This window comes from Cannabis sativa, chromosome 6, assembly GCF_029168945.1.
Source record: "Cannabis sativa cultivar Pink pepper isolate KNU-18-1 chromosome 6, ASM2916894v1, whole genome shotgun sequence".
NCBI classification, from domain to species: Eukaryota; Viridiplantae; Streptophyta; class Magnoliopsida; order Rosales; family Cannabaceae; genus Cannabis; species Cannabis sativa.
The window spans coordinates 44,613,732-44,636,416 of record NC_083606.1 but is presented as its reverse complement, the minus strand read 5'-3'; positions in this window follow the sequence as shown (position 1 = coordinate 44,636,416).

The following is a 22,685-nucleotide window of genomic DNA, read 5'->3' as shown; positions in this document are numbered from 1 at the left end:
AATGTGAAATGGGTTTTGATGAATTTATAAATCAAATAAATATTTAAATGATAACATGAACCAAATGACACACAAATAAGTGATGAAAAAAATACTTATGTTTCTTTATTGATATTTAAAGGATAAAGATTATATTGAAATAGAGTTTTATTTAGGACATAAAACCCAACATCAAGTACTAATAATTTTTGGAGGTTCAAACTAACTCCCAATCGCCAATATATCAAGCCTTTGAGCCTTTTGGTTTGGCCATTGAGAAGTGTCCAGCTTTGCTAGAAGAGCTGGTCAATATTAACACGAAAGAGGTGGAGAAAGCAATCGAGAGGGATAGTGCCAAGGAAGAAGTGGCTCGCAAGTGCAGGGAGGCCAGAGCCAGATCTGTTGAATTGGAAAAAATGCTCGAGGACAAACACACAAATGTTGAGACTCCTAGAGCAAGTATTTTGGGGCAAGGTAAATCACCCTCACTCCTAATCTATGCTCCTCATGTTGAGGATTTTTCTAGTATTAGGTAGGACGAGTTTGACTTGTATTTCTTGCAAGTCAATCCTACCTGGTATCTTGATTGGAAACACATGACCTAGGTTGACGAGATCGTGTGGAGTTCCAAAAAACATAGTATGTGGAATCCTTTTCCTTGTCCCATTCCTCTTGACCCTCTAGTGTAATGTACATGTTCAGGTTCTTACAATATGAATGTTAGGGTTTATACTTTGAAAAGATGTTATAGACATTTAGATTATAAATATAAGTGAAACAATTTTATATATATATTTGAATGTTGAATAATTTGTTTATAAATATCAGAAAATTCCTATTTTATATATGAGGCTATGATTTTGTATAGTACAAAGAATTAAGGTCATGAGCTATGAATAAAATAGTCAGCAACATATTGAAGTTTGGAATTTTTAATCAACGGTTGCTAGTATGGTTCATTAATGCCCATTACTCTGTGCATTCAATTTTGATTCAGATTTCTAATATAGATGGACATCTCGATAATGGTGTTGTATATAATTGTTGACCTAAAAATCTAGACAAAGATTCCTAAGCCATACCTGCTCGCTAGATTGACGAGAATAAAATATTTGTTAAGTATAAATAACGAGAGACACAACAATTTATAGTAGTTCACTCCATGTATCGCGACAGCAATGGCTACGTCTACTTCGAGGTATTATTTCTCACGAGATGGTATTACAGAAAAATAGCTAAGTGTTTTAGCTCTAATTTTTAGAGAGAGAAACTAGAGAGAGATGCTCTAACCTTGTGGGTAGTTTTTTGAATATGAAAAATGAGTTAGAGGAGCTCTTCTTTTATTGGTGAAGGAGGTCCTTGAAAATAAGAAAAAATAATTCTAAATATTAAAAAAATATAAATTGGTTAATTTTGACTGTAAATGATGATCTAATGATCAAAATTAACTTTTGAGGTTGATAGTCAATTTTTTGAGCTTGGGCCGCGGCGACGAGACCCACTCCAAGTAAGCCGGAGCTTATTTTTGTAACTCCCTTGGGGTAAAAATTGAGATCGATAACTTCACATTTGATGTAATACCCGAGATTAAGAAAAGGATTAGCAAAATCGTAATTAGATAATTATGAGTTAATTGAGGAATTATATTATTATATAGTTCAACATATTTGAAATTATATGAAATTTAACATGTTAAAGACCCCATTGGTGAGCCAGGGGCATTTTGGTAATTATGACCCGAGAAGGGTAAATTGTTGAGATTAATTTAATTACGTGCTTAATAGAACTATATTATTATATAGTATGTCTGTGTTGTCTTTTCAGGTGTGTTCTGACAGGTTAGCGCGGTATAGTCACACCCGGGAATTTCGGGCCGAACCGGGTTCGGGCCCGAAATGTAAATTGAATTGATTATTTGGCATTTTATTTGACATGTGATAATCTAAAATTTATTTGGCAATATTTGAGTGTGATTTGGCATTTATGCCCTTGAAAATGAATATGTTGGTTTTATAGCCCTAAGGGCAAAATGGTCATTTGACCATAAGTGGGTTACTTTGAATTAAACGGTTTTTGAAAGAAAAAGGGATTGATTTTTTGGCTAATTATCTCTCTCTCAGTCGAACCCTCTCCCTCTCTTACCCTCTTTTTGGTTCAAGCTTGATTTTGTTGGAGATTGGTGAGGATTGCTTGATTGTTGGCTTAGTTGAAGCTTGGGAATTTGAGAATTTTGAGCTTTGCTTTGATTGGGATTGAGGTAGTTTCCTTTGCATGTTATGGAATTGATACATGGTTTTGTTGATTTTGGGTGTTAATTCCTTTATCTTGTGGTGATTTTTACCTTTGAGTCTTGGATAAAATTCTAGGTTGATTCTTGTGTTTGAAACCTAGTATTGTTGGGTTTTATGCCCTAAATAAAACTCATTTCAATATAATCAGATTTACTTATTAATATAGATCAGAAATAACATTTAATGTTGCATGGTTCACATGATTTATTTCATGATTATATGTACATAATGTATAGATTCATCTGAAACCCTTTTCACATACTTGATCCTGTTTATTGTGTCGTCAACACATTGGAAAGTAAACATGACTATGTGAATAAAGTTTCCTAGATTTATCAGACATAGGGTTTTACTGATATGATATACAACAGAGTTTACTTGCATTTGGAGAAGTGCTATGTTCTTTCTAGAGCATTGGTTAAAGTAAAGCTCAGGTTGGATGCATGGAGTATGCATCGGAAGGGACCGATATTGAACTTTGACTTAGATTTATTAAATTTACCGTAATATCTATTCAAGTCAATATCGCCTAGTTGATCCTAGATCAAATGTTCTTAATCTTGTTATGATTAGGCTCAATCTTGAAAGGCTATTCGTGTTCTTTGATTTGTTAGTTAAGCCTACTTTTAGGTCAGGGTGATACGTACATTTTGGGAACACGGTAGTGCAATTGAGTGGGAGCGCTAGCATAAACATAGAATCTATAGCTTCTATCTGGCGAATAGTAAGCAAAGGATGATCTCCTTCGAGCTTGACCAAACGAACATAAATGGTGGAGTACTCATTTCACATAAGCTGAAATATCATTTATACGGGGTCAAGTGTTTTAAGGAATAAATACATTGTAGGGTGTAACGGTAATTTAATCCCTTTACAGTGTAGATCATTCATATAGAGGATCATTGATCACATTAGGATTATAACAATGGATAACTAATGATGTGTCTATATGGTGGAACATATAGAGCATTCTATATACTGAGAGTGCAATTCTAAGTTCTATGCGTGGATTCAACGAAGAATTAATAAGTTAGTGAATTTTAGTGCTAAATTCTTGATCTACTTATTGGAAGCTCGGTTATATAGACCCATGGTCCCCCCACTAGTTGAGATAATATTGCTTGTAAGACTCATGTAATTGGTTTTGATTAATCAATTATAATTCTCAAATTAGACTATGTCTATTTGTGAATTTTTCACTAAGTAAGGGCGAAATTGTAAAGAAAGAGTTTATAGGGGCATATTTGTTAATTATGATACTTTGTATGGTTCAATTAATAAATATGATAAATGACAATATTATTTAATAATTATTTATAGTTATTAAATAGTTAGAATTGGCATTTAAATGGTTGAATTAGAAAATTGGCGTTTTTGAGAAAATCAGATGCAGAAAAGGTAAAACTGCAAAATTGCAAAAAGTGAGGCCCAAATCCACTAGTATAGGGCCAGCCACTTTTGTAGGAAATTTTGAACTGATATTTTCATTATTTTAATGCCAAATAATTCAAACCTAACCCTAGTGGAATGCTATAAATAGATAGTGAAGGCTTCAGGAAAATTACACTTAAATTTTCTATTTTTCCTTTAGAGAAAAACCTGAGCCTTTCTCTCTCCCTATCTTTAGCTGCCACTTCCTCTTTCTCTTCCCTCTTGAATTTCGAAATCCTTAGTGTATGAGTAGTGCCCACACACAGCAAGTGATACCTCAATCATAGTGAGGAAGATCGTGAAGAAAGATCATCAGCAAAGGAGTTTCAGCATCAAAGATTCAGAGAAAGAGATCCAGGTTCAGATATTGATAATGCTCTGCTACAGAAAGGAATCAAGGGCTAGATATCTGAACGGAAGGAGTCATATTATTCCGCTGCACCCAATGTAAGATTTCTTAAACTTTATATGTGTTTATTTCATCGTTTTAGAAAGTTCATATTTAGGGTGTTAATCAACATACTTGTGAGTAGATCTAAGATCCTGGTAAAATAATTTCCAACAACTGGCCTCAGAGCCATGGTAATTGATTTACTTGCAAGAAATTTGGACTTTAAAACGATTGTTTGTATGTTCTTTGGATGGTATCATGTTGTATTGAGTGTTATTTGATGATTGATTGATGTTTGTGAAATTTTCGTGAAAAATAATTGCAATTTTATCTCTGGAATTATTTTTATTGGATAGTATGGAAAAAATTAAGCAAGTTTGCCTTTTACAGATCTTAATTTAGATTTTATTTGAATTAGGTATGACTTTTTGAAGATTTGGAAAAATCGGGGCTGTGCTGATTTTTTCCTGCGATCGCAAATCTGTCCGTACAGTTTCGATTTTTTTTGTTTTTCTTCGATTTTTCATGCTTTTTCATGGAATTAACTTTCAATTTTTTGTATAGTTTTGTATTTATACTATTACTATTCCTAATTCAATTCTAATTATCATTTTGAATTAATTTAATATTTTTTAAATTTAATTCAAGATATTAGTGAAATTTGAATTTGAATAGAATTAGTATCTATCTTCTTGCTTAAAAATCTATCTTATTTTTAAATTTGATTATATCTTATTTTTTTTAAATTTAAGGTCAGATTTTATAAGATATTTATAAAATCTTTTAAGATATTTTTAAGATATCTTATCTTTTAAGATATTTTTAATTATATCTTATCTTTTAAGATTTTTTTTTAAAATTAAATCTTTTTAGATATTTTGACCTTATTTAAATTTAAAATAAGATATTTATAATCATGTAATTTTAAATAGATGTAAGATATTTTGCTAACTTTTAAATTTTGTTATTTTATTTATTTAAATTAAATTTAAAATTTGAAAAGATATTTTATTTATCTTTTCTAATTTTTTATTTAATTTTTATTTATAAAATAACATTTAAAATTTAAAAGTAGTTAGCAAATTTTGAAATGATATTTAGGTTGGTTCAAACCTAATTTTTCAAAATTGTAGGTTTAATTTTAAATTTAAATATTTAATTAATTTTCGAAATTTTTTTAAAATTTTCGAAATTTTTTTTCGAAAATCCTTTTTAATAATATTTCGAAATTAATTATTTAATTTAAAATTAAATAAATCCTACATCCAACTATCCAGCTAACCCTGTTGCAGGAGTATGTGTTTTAGCTTGTTTGTAAGTTTTCAAAACCTATTATTACTTGATTGCAAATAGCCATGGTTACTTTTTGCCAGATCTAATGATCTGATGGCTCCCTTGGTCAAGATAATAATTTGTAACAGGTATATTTACAATCTTCTTTCATCTGTGTATGACCTAGCAACATGATAGGACCCATCTAAAGTGTGCCTGTGTGAGCCTATGTGTTTAATTTTATTATAGATGCATATAGGTTAATGTTGCTAAAATAAATTATCATAGTTATTGATAGAATTTATTTAGGCCCATTTAGTTTTTGGGCCTATTCAATTAATAACAGTTGTTCTTATTAAGGTTAAATTCCTCTCTTTTGGGCCTTGTGTGAGAGTTGGGAGCCATAGAAGTGGGTACGACATACTGAACCCAGTACCCCCTCACACAAACCACCCCAATTGTGAAGGCCCATTTGCCTGATTTGAATGACTGTACTAGGTTAATTACACTAGTTTAACCTAATTAAAATTGATTAGCAACATAATTAATTTCATTTATTTTGAAATTAATTTAGAAAATTATAGTTTAAAGAATTTTATATTCTAAGCTAAACTATATGTATTTTCTTGTATTTAATTAAATATAGAATTATAACCATCTAGATTCTTTCTGGAACTTAATTTAAATTTTTCATTAAATATTCCTATTTAAGTTGATATTTAGTTATCTTCAACTAACCAACTTAAATCTGAATATCTTTTGAATTCAAAATTTCAAAATTAAGTTGAGGAATTTTAGGCATTGGTTATTAAGATTCTTTAGATAATTTTTAAGTTAATATCTTTTCAAATATTAACTTAAAATGGAATATTTTCAAATTAAGTGGTTACAACTTAATTTTTGATATTTAATTAAATTTAAATTTGAAAAATATTTAAGTTCTAGATTTTTTCTAGTACAACTTAAATTAGATATTTTTTCAAATTTTGTGGAAAAGATACTTAGTCAAATAAGATATTTTCTAGATAGTTATTTCTAGACTACTTATTATTTCTAATATTAAATAGGAAAATATTATAAATTGTGAAATTAATTATTTATATAATTAATTTTGGTACAATTTATTTTAAGTATATTTTTCCTAGTATTAAACTAGAGATTAATAATTAAGTCTTCTCTACACTTAATTATTTATTTCTTGAATTTAATACATTTAATTAATTTGAAAATTAAATATCTAAGTTGAATTTCATCATGATACTTAAATATTTCTTTTTCATGACACTTAATTAAATAGAAAATTATTTTTAGTTGAAATTTATTTTTTCAACTAAATTTAAATAATTTTCAAAATATATTTTTTTTTCTTTATTTTATTAATCAAATTTTGAAATTGCATTTCTTAAATGCTGGAATTTCGAATTTTATCTTGAAAAATAGATTAAGTTGTAAATTAATTATTTAATTTAATTAATTCTTGGATCAACTTAAATCAATGATTTTTTTCATTTATTGATTAATTTAAAATAAATTGAATTAAAGTATATTATTAGAAATTAAATTAATTAGTCAAAGGAAAATCTAGATAGATGATATTTTTGCTTGAAGTATTTTTCTAGTGTATTTAATTAAATAGAAAATTAATATTTAAGTTGATTTTCATCATCATACTTAAATATTTGAAATTTTTCTTATATATTTAATTAAATAGGAAAATTATATTTTTTGTTGTAAATTAATTTTATTAATTAATTTTGGGCCAACATTAAATTAGAATAATTTTTCCAGGATTAATTTTTTATTTTAATATGCATTTTTCGAAAATTGTATTCTTATATACTTTAATTTTTCGAAATGCAATATATATTTATAGAAAATTAAATTTGAGTTGTAAATTAATTTAAATTAATTTTGTAACAACTTAAATATTTTTTCTAAATATTTATTGGAAATTATTACTAAGATGGAAATAATTCATGTTATTTTCATATCCATCTAAGTAAAATTTATAAATATTAAATTAAAATTTATATTTAGAATTTTTCATTCTAAATTGAATTTTAATTAAATAAATATATATTTAAAATAAATAGAATAAATAAAGAGAATAAAAGAAAATACAACTCTTTTTAAATAATGAGCTTTATTATCAAAAGATATTCGATCTCCATTGTTGGTCTTACAAAAGTTAAATGTTTTCAATATAACCTCGAGACGCTAGACTTCGTCCCCTTATGGATGGTTATTCGTTGAACGCATTTAACACCGTAAGATTTCATTTGATAAGTGTTTTGTAAGTTTTCGTCTCTATTAGACTCTCCCCTACGGTGACTACTTAGAGATAAACTTATGAAACATGAAACAATGGTGGAAGCTCATAAAATGAGAATAACCTTGACTCTCGCCTACCGGGACAACGTTGGATTCTTATTTTGATCGAATAAAAGGTTGCTAGAATGGTTTCTATTTTAGATGAGCTGACAACTCTATTCAATAAATGATGCTTTGACTCTCGCCTACCGGGACACTGTATCAGTTTGTTGAAAACCTTGGAAATTATATAGGATTGTATGTTTTAGTATTTTCACTAGTCATTCCTACTTGCTATATGTTTATAATTTCTGAATTGTGTATGAATTTATATTGAACCATGTTATTTTCTGTTATTAAGTTGTAGTTTAATTTCGAATCTTCATTGTTGGTCTAACATGTTTGTTTTTCTAATGAGATAAATCCCTAATGGATTTTCACCATTAGACATACATAATAGTGTAAGATCTCGAAAGATAAGTATTGTATATGCGACATCTAACTGTTCATCAATTGATGACACCTTAGACTAGTATTTTTACAATATGAAACAAGAAGATTACATAAATAAGATTACTTTGTCTTTCGCTAATCGAAGCATCGTTGGATTCTTATTTTAAACGAAATTATCCTAATTCCTCTTAGCTTATTCATTGCGAATTAGCTCAATAACATATCATTGGATGAATGGTCTATAAATCATTTCATGTTATTATATTTTCTCTTAAGAAATTAAATGACGCTTATGATTATAATCCCGAAATTCTATTCCCAATTGATATAAACCTCAGTCTTAGAAATCTCCTACTTGTATGGGCAAATCTGACTTAGAGTTTGTATTAGTAGTGGTGGTCCAAGAAAGAATTACTCATCATATTTGGTTGAATTTAAGTCTTTGACTTTAATTTTAGAATCCAAACAGAAATTTTATTATATTTCTAATTCCAGAATACAATACAGATACACTTTCTCAAGTGTTTAATATCCATCTTCTATTATTGGATTAAAACTGTATGGAATATGAGTTAGGTATTCTGTGACCAGGATCCACTTGCAGTATTCTAAGAACTCTTTGATGTAACTAAACCTATGTCATCATAGACACTACCACATTTTCTTAATCTATGGCATTTGTATCTTGTTCATAGTGGATTTGACAAGATCAATCTCTGCAAAGAGTTAATATGCCTATATCCACTGAAAGTAGTTCATCTCATTCCCAGATGGATGTAGATTCAGGGGTGGATATGAGTTTTTCGTTGTATTCTTAAAACGATCACTCTAGATTATACCTTATGCAAAGAAATTTGAAATGTTTGAAAAATTTCATTAATTTCTAGCAATGGTTAAAACCATTAAGGTAAGTGGTTAAAGATCTTGCGAACTGATAGGGGTGGAGAAATAGTTAGTTGATATGCAGTTCAAAGATCATTAATTTGATTTTTGAATTATATCCAAACTTACCTCCCCAGAAATTTCGAGTTGCATGTTGATGATTAGTTACTAGTCGTTGCCTAAATCCTTCTATGGTAATACAATATCAGAATGATGTAATGGTTGTATACTTAATGTAAATCATTACTAGATTCATGGATGACCTAATCAAAATCTTAAGAAAAGCTAGAACTGTTAACCATGGTTTCTTAGCTATTCTAAGTGATTAGGGGTGGACCATCCCATTGTCAATAGATAAGAAAGTGTTTGTTCAAACAAATACTACTTTTCTAAGAAAATGACTAAGTCTGAAAAACAAGTAGCAAATAAAGGAGATATTTAATTCTTGATTCCAAAAGTGTTCTATCATCTTATATAACATATGAGGATCCCACTGCCTCTGTTGTCTTGTCACAACAGAAGAGATCAATACCATTAGTTTTCTTAGACATAATTCACGGTGCCTTGTCGTAGTGGGAGAGTTTCTAGGAACTCACCTTCTTATGACTGGGGAGACACTAGTGATTAAAATCCATTGTGAGTTTAAACAAGTGATGGATTGTCAAGATAAGAAACTAAGAAGAAAGCCAATAGAACTATGGTTTAATCCATTCACATGGAGTAACCTAAAGTTTTCTATTACAAGGACATAAAAGGAAATTTTCGTTTATAAGTCCATTCAATGGACTTAACAAAACTTCCTGTTCCTAGTATTATAGGTTTGAGTTTATCTAAACCTATGGCTTGTGGTATACCTGGTAATTACTTACTCTAATGCAAGCAACTTACTTTAGTAAGATGTTGAAGCATTTTCTTTCTAATGGCAATCTATAGAAGCTTCACAACTTCTTAGGTATAGATTTTATTTATCTAAGGAAAAGTCTTAACTATTCCAGAAAAGATAAAGGCATGAAAGAATTTCTTATATCAACAATGAGAGGTCTTAGATATGCTTTTGTATGCCTTAGACCAGACACCTGCTGTTGAGTGGGAGTAATGAGTAGGTATCAGATTAATCCAGGAGAAGAACATTGGAAGACAATCAAGTAAATTTTAAGATTAAGAAGAGGAACTATATGTTAGTCTATAAGGGTGTGTTTAAAACTCTTAGACTACACCATATCAGATTTCGAAATTTGCCTTTGTGCTAGTAAATCTTTCTGATAAGATGGTGGTTACTCTGGGGGTGGAATAGTGATTTTGGAGAAGTGTAAAAACCTATCTGAAGTTTCTAGGTCTACCAGAGAGAGACTGAATGTTAAAGCTGCAGGAAAGGTACTTATTCAGTCTAAGGAAAGTTCTATACATCTTTGGCACCATTCCGAATTGCCTTAAACTACTAGTGTTAATTTCCTGATTAACCAAAAGTAGTTGCCAAAGGTATAGAATCCAGTATCCCAAGAGAGTAGACATATAGAGAGGAATTTCACATTATCAATGATTTTGTGATTAAAGGAAGAGTAATAGTGGTGAAAAGGTTGTGGTTAACCTTTCAGATCCTATTACGAGGAGTTTACTACTACTACACTTGATTTGTATATCAAGGTGTTGAGATTATTTGAAACACACTTTTTGTTTTATATTAGTGCAAGTGGGAGTTTGTTGGGTTTTATGCCCTAAATAAAACTCATTTCAATATAATCAGATTTACTTATTAATATAGATCAGAAATAACATTTAATGTTGCATGGTTCACATGATTTATTTCATGATTATATGTACATAATGTATAGATTCATCTGAAACCCTTTTCACATACTTGATCCTGTTTATTGTGCCGTCAACACATTGGAAAGTAAACATGACTATGTGAATAAAGTTTCCTAGATTTATCAGACATAGGGTTTTACTGATATGATAATCTACAACAGAGTTTACTTGCATTTGGAGAAGTGCTATGTTCTTTCTAGAGCATTGGTTAAAGTAAAGCTCAGGTTGGATGCATGGAGTATGCATCGGAAGGGACCGATATTGAACTTTGACTTAGATTTATTAAATTTACCGTAATATCTATTCAAGTCAATATCGCCTAGTTGATCCTAGATCAAATGTTCTTAATCCTGTTATGATTAGGCTCAATCTTGAAAGGCTATTCGTGTTCTTTGATTTGTTAGTTAAGCCTACTTTTAGGTCAGGGTGATACGTACATTTTGGGAACACGGTAGTGCAATTGAGTGGGAGCGCTAGCATAAACATAGAATCTATAGCTTCTATCTGGCGAATAGTAAGCAAAGGATGATCTCCTTCGAGCTTGACCAAACGAACATAAATGGTGGAGTACTCATTTCACATAAGCTGAAATATCATTTATACGGGGTCAAGTGTTTTAAGGAATAAATACATTGTAGGGTGTAACGGTAATTTAATCCCTTTACAGTGTAGATCATTCATATAGAGGATCATTGATCACATTAGGATTATAACAATGGATAACTAATGATGTGTCTATATGGTGGAACATATAGAGCATTCTATATACTGAGAGTGCAATTCTAAGTTCTATGCGTGGATTCAACGAAGAATTAATAAGTTAGTGAATTTTAGTGCTAAATTCTTGATCTACTTATTGGAAGCTCGGTTATATAGACCCATGGTCCCCCCACTAGTTGAGATAATATTGCTTGTAAGACTCATGTAATTGGTTTTGATTAATCAATTATAATTCTCAAATTAGACTATGTCTATTTGTGAATTTTTCACTAAGTAAGGGCGAAATTGTAAAGAAAGAGTTTATAGGGGCATATTTGTTAATTATGATACTTTGTATGGTTCAATTAATAAATATGATAAATGACAATATTATTTAATAATTATTTATAGTTATTAAATAGTTAGAATTGGCATTTAAATGGTCGAATTAGAAAATTGGCGTTTTTGAGAAAATCAGATGCAGAAAAGGTAAAACTGCAAAATTGCAAAAAGTGAGGCCCAAATCCACTAGTATAGGGCCAGCCACTTTTGTAGGAAATTTTGAACTGATATTTTCATTATTTTAATGCCAAATAATTCAAACCTAACCCTAGTGGAATGCTATAAATAGATAGTGAAGGCTTCAGGAAAATTACACTTAAATTTTCTATTTTTCCTTTAGAGAAAAACCTGAGCCTTTCTCTCTCCCTATCTTTAGCTGCCACTTCCTCTTTCTCTTCCCTCTTGAATTTCGAAATCCTTAGTGTATGAGTAGTGCCCACACACAGCAAGTGATACCTCAATCATAGTGAGGAAGATCGTGAAGAAAGATCATCAGCAAAGGAGTTTCAGCATCAAAGATTCAGAGAAAGAGATCCAGGTTCAGATATTGATAATGCTCTGCTACAGAAAGGAATCAAGGGCTAGATATCTGAACGGAAGGAGTCATATTATTCCGCTGCACCCAATGTAAGATTTCTTAAACTTTATATGTGTTTATTTCATCGTTTTAGAAAGTTCATATTTAGGGTGTTAATCAACATACTTGTGAGTAGATCTAAGATCCTGGTAAAATAATTTCCAACAAGTATTTCTTGGTATTTTTACTGCTGAAATTGTTTGGTTTGGTTTGAGATCAAGCTCAAGTTTTGAGCTTGAGTTCTTGTTGGAGAAGTTTGATTTTTGTGTTGTTGAATAATCTGAAATTAGGGGTTTACATGTTGGAATTGTTGTTTTAGCTTTCTGTTGTGATGATTCTTATCTGTAAGAAGTTAATTTTGGGTATGGTTTGATTAAGGTTCGAATATATGGTAAAGTGGGCATGTTTAGACCTTAAAATCTGGTTTTCTGGGTTTTTCGAACCCACTGGCCGCGGCCAGATCTATGGTCGCCGCGGCCATAAAACCCAGCAGAGAGCTATCTTTTTCCCGATTTTGTTTTGGCCATAACTTTTGACTCGGGACTCCGTTTGGGACGTTCTTTATACCGTTGGAAAGCTCTTTTCGATCTCTATTTGATTATCTGTATTGTAAATGCCATGCTTAAATTTTATTGAGTTAAAAGTCAGGGGTTAACACTAAGTATGAATTATCCCGGATTTGTGTGACTAGGATTACCGGCACCTGATCAGGAGCACCCGGGGATTTTGAATCTCCTTCTATTGCTGGACAACAGGTAAGATAGTAGTTTGCATGTAGAGGATGCACAGTGGCGCTTATGTTGAATATGATATATGTGAGTTATGGTAACCGGGATTAGGGTTATTACCCTGATAGGAACGGTTTGTTAACCTAGGGTTATTACCCTAGTGAAATATGTGTATAAATGCCATGCCATGTTAATTGAAATGAAATTTATGGATTATGCGCTCAAGGCATAATCAGGTTGGACTCGGTCCACATAACCGAGATGAACCACTTCTAAGGCCTTAATGTATTTAGACGTGTGAGAGCAACACGTGGTTCTACGTCACGTAGATTTAATTAGATGTGTGGGCGCAACACATAGGTCTACGCCATGTAGACATAAATGGGCATGTTGATATAGTGATTAGGTCTGTGCTATACAGACATATGTAAATGAGCATATTATATTTATTGTGATTTATACAGTCTTGTTGGGCTTGGCTCACGGGTGCTCTACTGTGCATGAAAAGGTAAGGCATTAGCTGATCAGCCATGAGTTTCAGGAGCAGGACGAAGAATGTACATGTTCACGCCACTTCAGACCAAGCGGGTTATGGGTCTAACAGTGTTGACTTTTGTATTCTGTTTTGCCGCTTAGGTCGGCTAGTAAGAAAGAACTTGTAATAAGTTTGTAAATATTTTTGGGATCCCAACTATTTTGAAAAGTTTAAATATATTACAAGTTTATTTTCAGTCTTTTTAATATAAAAGTTTAAATTCGGCGCTATTTTAATTAGTAATCCCGATTAGGGGATTAGGGTTTCATAAGCATTTTGGGTAGCGTGCCTAATTATTTAGGGCGTTACAATTTGGTATCAGAGCGCCAAGGTTTTTAAACTTCCTGTAGACCGGCCGAACATGTACATTCATCGTCAGAGATAAGCTCGACTCATGGTGCAGTAAGTATTGAGAGTAAATACTTGACTGTATGTGTGATCATCTGTTTACCGCTTTCCATTTTAGGCAGTATGCAAGCATCTAGAGTATGTATGTGTTATGTGATGCCATGCTATAAATGCTATCTGTTTATGTAAATATGTATGAGGTAAATAGATGAGTTAGGGTTTAAGGCAATAAGTGCGTAAGTGTGGTCGGTGCTTAACTCGCTGGGGTTGTTGATTACAGGGTACTAGTAATGGACCCTCCGCAATCATCCAGACCACAGGGCGAGCAAGTAGAGCCCGGGGCTACCCGAACTGATCCACCAGCAGCGCCTCCACCTCCGCAAAATCTGGGGGATAATGCAGAGGCTGTTAATGCTAATCCTCCTGCTGACTGGCAGTAGATGTTTCATGAAATGCGAAGTGTCATACATCTTCAAGAGGAAGAGTTGCAACGTTTGAGGCAACAAGCTGTCCCAACTAATCAAGGGTTACCACCAGCTCCTGTGCCAGTGGTGGGTAACCAAGGGTATGTTATGCGCACTGGGACTCTGTGTTCGAGCGGTTTGTGAAGCTGCAACCTCCAGTTTTTTTGGGAGGTATTGACATTATTAAGGCCGATCAGTGGATGAGCACTGTTACCCGTATCCTCGATAATATGGGGGTGACGGGAACTGAGAGGGTAAATTGTGCGGCCTTTATGTTTCAAGATCATGCCCGCGTCTGGTGGGACATAGTGAATTAAACCCGGGATGTCAGTGTGATGACATGGGATGAGTTTAAGAAACTGTTTGAGGAAAAACTCTATAATGTGGCTGTAAGAACTTCACACCAGGAAGACTTTGTGAAGTTGACTCAAGGGAAGATGTCTGTGGCCGAATATACTCTGGATTTTGACCGGTTATCTAAATTTGCTGGTGATTTGGTGCCTACCGATTTTACCAGAAAACAGAAGTATGTTCGAGGACTGAATGCTACAATCAGTCGAGACTTGAAAATTACCACATCCCATGACACTCTGTATAAGAGAGTGGTAGACTTGGCCTTAATCGCTCAAGAGGCGGAGCAGCAAGTGATGAAAGAGCGGGCTGCAAAGGATGCCGCCATGGCATCAAACCCTCCTGCTGATGGTAATGTTAGTAAGGGGATCAACAGTAGCAACCCTGAGCACAAGCGGAAGGCTGAGGCTTCCGGAGCTTTAGGGGGAAATAAAAGATCTCGGGGAAACAGAGGTGGCCGTCAGGGTCGCGGGTCCTCATTCCGATCATATCCAGAATGTCCTAAATGCAAGAAGCATCATCCTTGTGAGTGCCGAGCCAAGGCATGTTTCCAGTGTGGCATGGTGGGCCACTTTATCAGAGATTGTCCCCAAGCCAGGAAAGAAGAGCCTAAGAAGAATGTTGCTAAGAACCCGGGGCGAATTTTTACTATAACTCAGGCAGACGCTGATGCTAGTCCGTCAGTTGTGACAGGTCAGTTGTCTATTAATGGTTGTGCTTATACTGTATTGTTTGATCCGGGAGCTACTCATTCATATGTATAGAGTAGAGTGATAGAAAGTTTACATAAGCCATGTGATATTTATGCTTCGGGGTTTGGAACCCTGTTACCCTCGGGTGACCTGATAGTATCCACAAGGTGGATTCGGTCCTTGTCTTTTTGGATTGACGGTTGTGAGTTGACCGTCAATCTAATTGAACTGCAATTATCTGATTTTGACATAATCCTAGGAATGGATTTTCTATCTAAATATGGAACAATGATTGACTGTAAACGGAAGATGGTGGTGTTTGAACCTGATAGTGCTAACCCAGCAGTGTTCGTGGGTAAAGTTCAGGGGGCACGCATACCGAGAATATCGTTGTTGAAAGCTAAAGACCTGATGGGTAGAGGTTGTCTAGGGTTCATAGTTACTACAGTGGACACTAGCCAACCTGTGACATCAGGGCCTGAGAATACGAGATTGGTATGCGAGTTTCGTGATGTCTTTCCAGAAGATTTGCCGGGATTGCCACCTGTCTGGGAGATTGAATTTGTTATTGAACTGGCTCCGAGAGTGGATCCAGTGTCTAAGGCACCGTACCGAATGGCTCCAGCTGAGTTGAAAGAATTGAAGATACAATTGCAAGAGTTACTGAATATGGGATTCATCAGACCGAGTTACTCACCTTGGGGTGCTCCGGTTTTATTTGTGAAGAAGAAAGACGGAACCCTGCGAATGTGTATTGACTACTGGGAGTTGAACAAGCTTACCATTAAGAACAAGTATCCTTTACCTCGGATAGATGATCTGTTTGATCAATTGAAGGGGAAGACGGTCTTTTCCAAGATCAATCTTCGCTCAGGCTATCATCAGCTGAGAATTCGAGAGGAAGATATCCTGAAAACTGCGTTCCGTACTCGGTATGGACACTATGAATTTCTTGTGATGTCTTTTGGACTCACTAATGCCCCGGCGGCATTCATGGATTTGATGAACCGAGTGTTTAAGGATCATCTGGATAGGTTCGTGATTTTATTTATTGACGACATTTTGGTGTACTCTGAGATAGAAGAAGAGCATGAGTTGCATCTCAGAGCGGTTTTGCAAAGGTTACGGGATCATAAGCTTTATGCTAAGTTCAAAAAGTGTGAATTCTGGTTATCCCGTGTCTCATTTCTGGGGCACATAGTGGATAAAGATAAGATCATGGTGGTGTTGGGTTTTATGCCCTAAATAAAACTCATTTCATATAATCAGATTTACTTATTAATAAAGATCAGAAATAACATTTTATGTTGCATGGTTCACATGATTTATTTCATGATTATATGTATATAATGTATGAATTCTTTTTAAGTCCAGAACATATGAGTTGGTTAAAGATTATAGTGTTGTCAGCACAGCGGAATATAATCTTAATTATATGTTCAAAAGTTTATTCCCTGATTTGTCAGAACACTGGATTTAGACTGACATGGTATAATCAGCGATAGGTATTCTTACACCTTGGAAAAGTGTTATGTCCTTTCCAGGACATTGGCAAAGTTTACCAGTACCGGATGTATGGAGTATACATCGGAAGGGACCGATATTGAACTTTGATTAGATATATTAAAACTTACCGTAATATCTATTCAATTCAATATCACCTGTTGATCCTGGATCAAATGATCTTAATCCTGATATGGTTAGGTTCAATCTCAAGAGTGTTACTTGTGTTCTTTGATTTGTTAGTTAAGCCTACTTTTGGGTCAGGGTGATACGTACATTTTGGGAACACGGTAGTGCACTTGAGTGGGAGCGCTAACATAAATATGGAATCTATAGCTTCTATTTGGCAAATAGAAGTAAAGGATGATTTCCTTCGAGCTTAACCAAACGAAGATAAATGGTGGAGATCTCATTTCACTTAGCTGAAATATCATTTATACAGGGTTAAGTGTTTTAAGGATAAAATACATTGAAGGTGTAGCGGTAACAGTAGTGCCTTTTCAATGTAGATCATCTATATAGAGGATCATTGATCACATTAGGGTTATAACAATGGATAACTAATGACGTGTCTATATCGTGGAACATATAGAGCGTTCTATATGACTGAGAGTGCAATTCCAAGTTCTAAGTGTGGATTCAATGAGGAATTAATAAGTTAGGGAATTTACTTGGTAAATTCGGTTCGACTTATTGGAAGCTCGGTTATATAGACCCATGGTCCCCATACTAGTTGAGACCATACTGCTTGTAAGACTCAGTTAATTGATTTTGATTAATCAATTATAATTCTAAAAGTTAGACTATGTCTACTTTATGAATTTTCACTAAGCAAGGGCGAAATTGTAAAGAAAAGAGATTTTAGGTTTATTTATTGATTAAGAGACTTTATATGTCTAAATTAATAAATATATTAAATGGAAATATTATTTAATAATTATTTTTAAGTTATTAAATAATTAGAATTGGCATTTAAAAGGTTAAATTGGAAAATTGGCATTTTTGAGAAAATGGGAATGGAAAATAACAAAATAGGAAAGTTGTAAAGTGAGGCCCAATCACTTTGTATGGTCGGGCCTATGCATGGGAAATTCCATTTGTAGTTTCCATTATTTTAATGCCATACAATTCTAACTTAAACCTAGAGGGTTTTCTATAAATAGAAAGTGTTGGCTTGAGGAAACACACACACATCTTTGATCATTTTGTTTCTCTCAGAAAATGCCTCACACGCCTCTCTCTCTTTTCTTCTCTCTAAATTTCAAAACTTTGAGTGAATGAGTAGTGCCCACACACATCAAGTGGTACCTCGATCATAGTATGTAATGTTGGGTTTTATGCCCTAAATAAAACTCAGTTCAATATAATCAGATTTACTTATTAATATAGATCAGAAATAACATTTAATGTTGCATGGTTCACATGATTTATTTCATGATTATATGTATATAATGTATAAATTCATCTGAAACCCTTTTCACATACTTGATCCTGTTTATTGCGCTGTCAACACATTGGAAAATAAACATGACTATGTGAATAAAGTTTCCTAGATTTATCAGACATAGGGTTTTACTGATATGATAATCTACAACAGAGTTTACTTGCATTTGGAGAAGTGCTATGTTCTTTCCAGAGCATTGGTTAAAGTAAAGCTCAGGTTGGATGCATGGAGTATGCATCGGAAGGGACCGATATTGAACTTTGACTTAGATTTATTAAACTTACCGTAATATCTATTCAAGTCAATATCGCCTAGTTGATCCTAGATCAAATGATCTTAATCCTGATATGATTAGGCTCAATCTCGAGAGGCTATTCGTGTTCTTTGATTTGTTAGTTAAGCCTACTTTTAGGTCAGGGTGATACGTACATTTTGGGAACACGGTAGTGCAATTGAGTGGGAGCGCTATCATAAACATGGAATCTATAGCTTCTTTCTGGCGAATAGTAAGCAAAGGATGATCTCCTTCGAGCTTGACCAAACGAACATAAATGGTGGAGTACTCATTTCACATAAGCTGAATTATCATTTATACGGGGTCAAGTGTTTTAAGGATAAAATACATTGTAGGGTGTAACGGTAATCTAATCCCTTTACAGTGTAGATCATTCATATAGAGGATCATTGATCACATTAGGATTATAACAATGGATAACTAATGATGTGTCTATATGGTGGAACATATAGAGCATTCTATATACTGAGAGTGCAATTCTAAGTTCTATGCGTGGATTCAACGAAGAATTAATAAGTTAGTGAATTTTAGTAATAAATTCTTGATCTACTTATTGGAAGCTCGGTTATATAGACCCATGGTCCCTGCACTAGTTGAGATAATATTGCTTGTAAGACTCATATAATTGGTTTTGATTAATCAATTATAATTCTCAAATTAGACTATGTCTATTTGTGAATTTTCCACTAAGTAAGGGCGAAATTGTAAAGAAAGAGTTTATAGGGGCATATTTGCTAATTATGATACTTTGTATGGTTCAATTAATAAATATGATAAATGACAATATTATTTAATAATTATTTATAGTTATTAAATAGTTAGAATTGGCATTTAAATGGTTGAATTAGAAAATTGGCGTTTTTGAGAAAATCAGATGCAGAAAAGATAAAACTACAAAATTGCAAAAAGTGAGGCCCAAATCCACTATGTAGGGCCGGCCACTTTTGTAGGGTTTTTCCCTCTGATATTTTCATTATTTTAATGCCAAATAATTCAAACCTAACCCTAGTGGAATGCTATAAATAGATAGTGAAGGCTTCAGGAAAATAACACTTTTTTCTGACACTTTCTGAATCAGAAAAAACTGAGCCTTCTCTCTCCTTATCTTTGGCCGAACCCACTTTCTCTTTCTTCTTCCTTCAATTTCGAAAATCTTAGTGTTAGAGTAGTGCCCACACACAGCAAGTGATACCTCAATCATAGTGAGGAAGATCGTGAAGAAAGACTTTCAGCAAGAAGGAGTTTCAGGTTCAAAGATTCAGAGAAAGAGATCCAGGTTCAGATATTGATAATGCTCTGCTACAGAAAGGAATCAAGGGCTAGATATCTTAATGGAAGGAGTCATTATATTCTGCTGCAACCAATGTAAGGTTTCCTAAACTTTATATGTGTTTATTTCATCGTTTTAGAAAGTTCATATTTAGGGTGTTAAACAACATACTTGTGAGTAGATCTAAGATCCTGGTAAAATAAATTCCAACATGTAAGACTACGGAAATTCTGCATCAAAGAAGGAGAAAAGAAGATCCATGTTCAAATCTTTGTGATGCTCTGCTACAGAAAGGAATCAAGGGCTAGAGATCTAAACGGAAGGAGTCATAATATTCCGCTGCACCCACTGTAAGGTTTTCTAACTTTATATGAGTTTATTTTCATTGTTTTAGAATTCATATTAGGTTGTTAATCCAACATACATGATAATAAATAGATCCTGGTAAAATAATTTCCAACAACTGGTACCAGAGCCATGGTAATGATTTACTTTCATGTAATATGAATTAAAACAATGTTATATATGTTTTTGTGTTGATTTGGATGGTTTCATGTGGTTTATGTGTTAGTTGATGAATGTTGATGTTGTACAGTTTCGTTTTCCATGAAAAATATTTTTTCAATTTTTGAAAATATTTTATTTGGATTCCTTGTGAAAAATTAAGCAATTTTGTTTTTTACGGAACTTGATTCCGATAAAAATTGAAAAAGTTATGAATTTTGAAAATCGGGATTTCGGGTATGCATGGGTGCTCAATCGCGCGCGCGTGACACGCCCGAGTGCACCCTGCCAACGCCCACGAGTCTCGCCCAAGGAACCCTATAGCCCGGCGAGGTTTCTCGGCAGATGGGGCTGCATCCATTCGATCCGCGCGCGCATGAAGGCTGCGTGCAGCCTGTTGCACGCCCAATCCTGGGCAGTTTCCCAAAAGTTGCGATTTTTGGGGTTTTTCCCCAAAAATCCAATTTTTCATGGGATTGTTTCCCAAAATTCATTTTTTTTCATTTTTTAAATATTTCTAAATTGAAATGTTTCCAATTTTAAATATTTTCAATTTGGAATTTTTCTAATTTTTAAATATTTCTATTTTGGAATGTTTCCACTTTTAAATATTTCCTATTATGGTCAGATTTAAAAAAATTGTTAACTTCTTTAATATTTATTTATTATTTAATTATAAGATCAGATATTTGGATATTTAAGATATTTTAAATTAAAAGATAACTTTGTCTTTTTATTTAAAATATTATATTAAAATTATCTTATATGACAAATTAAATAATTAATAAATTTGAAATTCACATAGATATTTTTATAGATATACTTACCATAATATTTTCAAATTAAAAATTTGTTATTTTTTTTTTAAATATTTGATTATTTATAAATTATAAGTTTAAAAATGATATTTTTTCTATATATATCATTTTTTTTCTTATTAGAAATTTATAAATCATATCTTAAATATTTAAATAACGTATATATTTTTGTAGAGATTTGAATATTGCTTAATTTGAGATATTTTGACATATAATTATGGTAATTATTATTCATTTATTATTTTATTCCTAAAATAATAATTATCTAACCAAATCTATTTTAAAATTGGTTTATTTCATTACTTTAATTTTATTAAATTATAAGATCTGAAAGTGATATTGAAGATTCTTTCCTTTCAAATCATTGATCTTATTAGATATTTAATTTAATTTGATTCAAATAAACCTAGATATTTTAAAATTAGTTTCCTTTAGTTGGTTAGTTTAAGAATAATAATTTAATTATATTAATATCTTATTTCACATCTGTTACATGGACAATGTTTGTTTATTTATATTGTTTATTCAAAACTTTTTTTTAACAAACCTATTATTTATCTGATCTAAATTGCTATGATTAACTTGTTGACAGATCCAATGATCTGATTTTAATCATAGTCCAATTGACGATAGATCTTATAAATAATTTGTTACAAGTAAATTTTGTACTTCTTTCATCTGTGTAAACCAAGTAACATGATAGGGTCCATCCAAATTATTTGACCTGTGTGAGCCTATATGTTTGCTATTGGGCTTAGATGCATATAGGAAGCCCATTTAAGTTTTTACTAAGTAAATGGACTAGGTTGCTAAAATAAATTTTGACATAAGTAAATTTATTTAGGCCCAATTAGATTTGGGCTTATTCAATGAATAACAATTGTTTATTTTAAGGTTAAATTCCTCTCTTTTGGGCCTTGTGTGAGAGTTGGGGGCCAATAGAAGTGGGTACGACATACTGAACCCAGCTCCCCCTCACATGAACTACCCCAATTGTGAAGGCCCATTTGCCTTATTTAAATAATTGTATTAGGTTAATTATATTAGTCTAACCTAATTAAAATTGAATTAGCAACATAATTAACTTTTAAAATATATGAAATTTATTTTTCATGTAATATATTAAAGTTAATTTTAGAAAAACACTTAGTTAATTAAAATGATATATATTCTAGATAGTTATTTCTAGTACTAATTATTATTTCTAATATTAAATAGGAAAATATCATAAATTGTGAAATTAATTGTTTCTTAATTAATTTTGGTACAATCTAAGTTTAGTATATTTTCCCAGTAT